This window comes from Triticum dicoccoides, chromosome 4A (assembly GCF_002162155.2).
Source record: "Triticum dicoccoides isolate Atlit2015 ecotype Zavitan chromosome 4A, WEW_v2.0, whole genome shotgun sequence".
In the NCBI taxonomy this organism is placed as follows: domain Eukaryota; kingdom Viridiplantae; phylum Streptophyta; class Magnoliopsida; order Poales; family Poaceae; genus Triticum; species Triticum dicoccoides.
This window is the reverse complement of record NC_041386.1, coordinates 199848465-199854464: the sequence shown is the minus strand read 5'-3', so window position 1 is coordinate 199854464 and position 6000 is coordinate 199848465.

Below are 6000 nucleotides of genomic sequence, written 5' to 3'. Positions count from 1 at the left end.
TTTTATGTAGGATTTTATGACTAACCATGCAATTTGACCAATTCCTTTTGACTCTCTACATAGATATAAGTGAAGCATGAGAGTTTAATTCTTTCTACAAAATACCAAGCTCTAATAAATATAAGTGAAGCAAAAGAGCATTCTACAAACAACGGTTTTCTATGTGAAGATAAATAGGCAATCCAAACTTCAAATGATATAAGTGAATAAGGACATGAAGCATTCTATAAAGCCACACTCAAAATATATAAGTGAAGTGCAATGAGAATTCTATAAATCAACGATGGAATATCTCATACCGGCATGGTGCATAAAAGAAAAATTAAAATCAAACACAAAATACGCTCAAAGATCTGCACATATGACATGAACAGAACAAAGATGAAAACATACTGATACTTGTTGATGAAAGATGGGATGCCTTCCAGGGCATCCCCAAGCTTAGATGCTTGAGTATTCTTGGATATTTATTTGGGGTTCCTTGGTAATCCCCAAGCTTGAGCTATTTCCTCTCCTCCTTCTCCTCATATGAGACCTACTCGATCTTTGATCACTTCATCCACACAAAACTCAACAGAAAACTCGGTAAGATCCGTTAGTATAATAAAGCAAATAAATACTCTAAGTACCATTGCAAACCAATTCATATTTTGTTTTTGCATTTTCACTACTGTAATATAAATTTTCCATGGCTTATACCACAGATAAAAATCGATAGTTTCATCAAAACAAGCAAAACAATGTATCAAAAACAGAATCCGTCTTAAACAGGACAGTCTGTAGTAATCTGAACATTCACCATACTTCTGTTACACCAAAAATTCTAAAAAATTAGGAAAAAATAAACAATTTGTATAGGAAGGCTGCACAAAATGTTTCAGAACCTTTTGAAGTTCCAGTAGAAAATGAAAATTCACACGCTACAGCCAAAGTTTCTGTTTTTGCACTGCACATACCAACAAGCAATCTACTCATCCTAAAGGAAAATGTTGGCACATTATTTTTATAATACAATGGAATTGTACAAGGGGATAATTATTTTTTGTTGAAAAGTTTCTGCAATTCGATATTCACAAAGTTTCCGTTGGCATGAACAAAGTTCAAGGCATGCTCCCGATTCCACGGTGCTCGTCTTTCTCACTTTCACTTTCATTTTTGTGAAGTTTTAATTTCCCCTCTATATTTTCTTGTTTTTAAACTTTATAAAAGAACTCAACAGAAATAAATGACTCTCTAAAACTTCCCGCTTGTCTCCCTGGCAGCGCTTTCTTTAAGGCCATTAAGCTAGGCATAAGGTGCTCAAGTAATGGATCCACCCGGATCCCAAGGTATATCAAACCCAATTTTAATTAACAATGATTTGGCATTTAGTAGTGAGCACAAAGCAACATATGTCATGCAATGACGAAGTCTAACTCTCTTCCTATGCATCGATATGTCATACAATAACAATTCATGCACATCAAGTAAAGGCCAATACATAGCATAAGCAGTTTCTTGCAATTTTATCGTGTTGGAAACATAGAGAGGTGGAGATATAGTTCCTCTCACATAATAATTACAAGTAGGAGCAGCAAGCACATGCATGTTATATTCATCAAAATTATCATGTGCAACGGTAAAAGGCAACCCATCAATGTAATCCTTATTAAGAGTAAACTTCTCTGATATAGTGTAGTTTGGAGAATTCAAATATATACTAGGACTATCATGTGTGGGTGCAATAGCAACAATTTCATTCTCAACATAAGGAACTATAACAAGTTCATCTCCATAAGCATAATTCATATTGGCGTCATGGACACAAGCATAGCGAGCATCAAGTTCATCAAAAAGGGATATTTCAAATGAATCAACGGGATCATAGCAACTATCATAGGATTCATCCTTCGGTAAGAACGAAGGAAGTTAAACAATGTATGAGTTGAAGAGTTACTCTCATTAGAAGGTGGGCACGGGTGATCAATCCGCTCTTCCTCCGCTTGTTCTTCGCTCTCCTCATCATCTACTTCATCCAAGGAGCTCACGGTTTCATCAATTCCTTCTTCCATAGACTCCTACAAAATATTAGTCTCTTCTTGGACAGTAGAGACTTTCTCAATAAATGCATCAATATTGGAATTGTATTTATAATTATCATAGCAATATTTAAGTATAGAAAAAATTTCAGGTCTATAAACTGAATTATCAAAATCTTCAAACTTCTCAAACAACGATTCAATTTCATAAGCACCCTTAAAAGAAACAAATTCTTCTATTTGTTCCGCATCATAATAATCATATATACCTCTAGAATAAGAATCCAAGGTTTCATTATCATTAAATTCACATGAAAAGGGAAGATGTGGAGCGTTCATCCTAGAGCAACAAGTATAATCGTATCTCAAGCATAGCGCCCGAGCATACCAATGCAACATATGAATTTGATCCCATAACATTTTCCCTTTATGAGTCAAGCAATAATCCCTGAAGTATTCACGTTGATCCAACGTTACTCCCATTATATAGTTGGATGGGGTTTTCACAGGATTATAAAAGTAGTGCATAATATTTAACGAGTGTTGAGGGTTTTAGGAGGTTTCTCATCTCCATGAGTAGCAAGTACAACTAAGTTTTCTGGTGTTTCGTGCTCCATATCCATAACTAAAGATAGATAACAACTTAGAACATGAAATTAAAACTACTTAGTGATAAAGCAAACAAGCACACATGAGAATATTCACCCCACGCTATTGCTCCCTGGCAACGGCGCCGGAAATAGGTCTTGATAACCCACAAGTATAGGGGATCGTTTGTAGCTTTCTTTGATAAATAAGAGTGTCTAACCCAACGAGGAGCTAAAGGCAGAACAAATATTCCCTCAAGTTCTATCGACCACCGATATAACTCTACGCACACTTGACATTTGCTTTACCGAAAACTAGTATGAAACTATTTTGCAAGAATAAAACTACGAGTACTTTGCGAGAATAAAACTACGAATAAATTGCAAGGTAATAAAAGTTGATAGCCTTTGTCAACAAGAAAGTCATTTGTCCCTAGGCAGTCGATAACAAGTACCGGTAATCAGTCTTGTAATTTTACATGAGGGAGAGGCATGATTGGACCCCTAGCAAGCATCCGCAACTATTAAAGATCATTAAGGCCGCGAATCCCAAACATAGAATTAAGTATCAAGTCCTCTTTACTCCCATATGCCATGACCGACTTATCCGCGTTTAGGCTGTTGTCACCCCCGCAACACCAACAATAAGCAAACCATGGACATATTAGAACACCCTACAGTGGGGGACTCTCATGTTTGCATGAGACGGAGGGCGCCGTAGGACAGCACCATAAATAAAATCCACAATCATACCAACCAAGATCAAAATTAACCCATAGGACAAAATGGATCTCCTCAAACATCATAGGATAACCATAGATCATTGGGAAATAATATATGGAGTTGAGCACCATGTTTAAGTAGGTATTACAGCAGGGGGAAGAGGTGTTACACCACTTCATAGATAGGGATAAAGTTGGTGTTGATGGTAGCAAGGTTGTTGATGTAGATTGCCGTCATGATCCTTGCCCCGGCGGTGTTCCAGCGCCACCGGGAGAGAGGGGGAGAGAGCCACCCTCCTCCTTCTTCTTACTTGGCCTCCCCCCTAGATGGGAGGAGAGTTCCCCCTCTGGTCCATGGCCTCCTTAGCAGCGGAGGGGCGGGATCCCCTTCGAGATTGGATCTCCCTCTTTGTTCTCTTCTGTTTCATGCCCACAGATCTGGCCGAAAACCATTTCTTATACTCCGGGAGATCCGTAACTCCGATTGCGCTGAGATTTTAACACGAGTTTTTTCCGGATATAAGCTACCTTGCGCTCGAAGTAAAGCTCCAACCAACATACGGGGTGAGCACAACCCACCACCATGCGCCTGGCTCCTGGGTCGCGCCATGGTGTCTTGTGGGCTGTGTGGGCCTCTATTTGCATTGATTCCAAGTCCCAAAAATCACATATATTCCAAAATAATTCTCCATGAAAATTTATTGCATTTGGACTTCGTTTGATATGGATTTTCTGCAATACAAAAAACATGCAAAAAACAGGAACTGGCAGTGGACACTAGATCAATAGGTTAGTCCAATAAATCATATAAAAGTTGCCAAAAATATATGAAAGTTGTATAATATTGACATGAAACAATCAAAAGTTATAGATACGATGGAGATGTATCACTTATCTGTGGTGACAATAGGATAGTCACGTGATCTACTTGATGTATGTTTTGGTATTCAACTCGCGGGTTCTGTGACCATGTGCTTATGCATAGGGGTTGGCACATGTTTTCATCTTGACTCTCTAGTAGAACCTTTAGGGCACTCTTTGAAGTTCTTTGTATTTTTTTGAATAGATGAATCTGAGATTATGTTATGCATATCGTATAATCAACCCCGCGGATACTTCTGGTGACAATGGAGTATCTAGGTGACATTAGGGTTTTGGTTGATGTGTGTCTGAAGGTGTTAATTGAGTACGAACTCCAAGGCTGTTTGTGACACTAATAGGAATAGCCCAATAGATCGGTCTGAAGATAACTTTGAGATGGTTTCGTACCCTACAATAATCTCTTTGTTTATTCTCCACTATTAGTGACTTTGGAGTGACTCTTTGTTGCACATTGAGGGAATGTCATATGATCTAATTATGTTATCATTGTTGAGAGAACTTGCACTAGTGAAAGTATGAACCCTAGGCCTTGTTTCCAAGCATTGCAATACCATTTTTGCTCACTTTGCTACCTTGCTGTTTTTATATTTTAAATTACAAAAACCCATATCTACTATCCATATTGCACTTGTATCACCATCTCTTTGCCGAACTAGTGCACCTATACAATTTACCATTATATTGGGTGTGTTGGGGACACAAGAGACTCTTTGTTATTTGGTTGCAGGGTTGTTTGAGAGAGACCATCTTCATCATGTGCCTCCCACAGATTGATAAACCTTAGGTCATCCACTTGAGGGAAATTTGCTACTTTCCTACAAAACTCTGCACTTGGAGGCCCAACAACATCTACCAGGATAAAGTTGCATAGTAGACATCAAGCTCTTTTCTGGTGCTGTTGTCGGGGAGGTTAGTGCTTGACGGTATATCTTTAGATCTTGCAATCAAATCTTTTTGTTTCTTGTTTTATCACTAGTTTAGTCTATAAAAGAAAACTACAAAAAATTGGAATTGAGGTTGCCTCATATGCTTCATCTTTTTGATGTCTTTCGTGAAAATAAGGATTCTGATAATTGTGCCAAAGTGTTAGAAGAAGAATGCATTAAAATGTTTGGCACTAAATCTTTGAATGATGAGCATTATTGCAATGTTGTTAGTATGAATTCTTTGAATATCCATGATGCTAATGACATGAGAAGCCACAAGTTTGGGGATGCTATGTTTAATGAAGATGATATTTTTTGTCCCCCAAGTTTTGATGAGCAAATTTATTATGATGATAGCATGCCTCCTATTTATGATGATTATATTGATGAAAGTGGGTTTGGAAGAGTGTCAACTTTAGGAAGTAATGATCCCACTATTTTGGAGGGTGTTGAATCTTTTCATAATATTGATAAAAGTGTATTTGGAGAGGTCATGACTTTATTTAATGATGATTCCACTATTTCGGAAGAGGTTCCAATTGATTATGAGAACAAAGTTGCTATCTATGATGATTATTGTGATGACATGTATGCTATAAAGAATAATGATAACCATGAAACTTGTCATCATAATTTTAATTTTCAATTGGATTATGCCTCACATGATAGTTATTTTGTTGAGTTTGCTCCCACTACTATGAATGAGAAGAATTTTTCTTATGTGGTGAGTAATAAAATTTCTATGCTTGTGCATCATGAAAATAATGCTTTATGTGATGGTTATATTGTTGAATTCATTCATGATGCTACTGAAAATTATTATGAGAGAGGAACATATGCTTCTACATATTGCAATAATATCAAA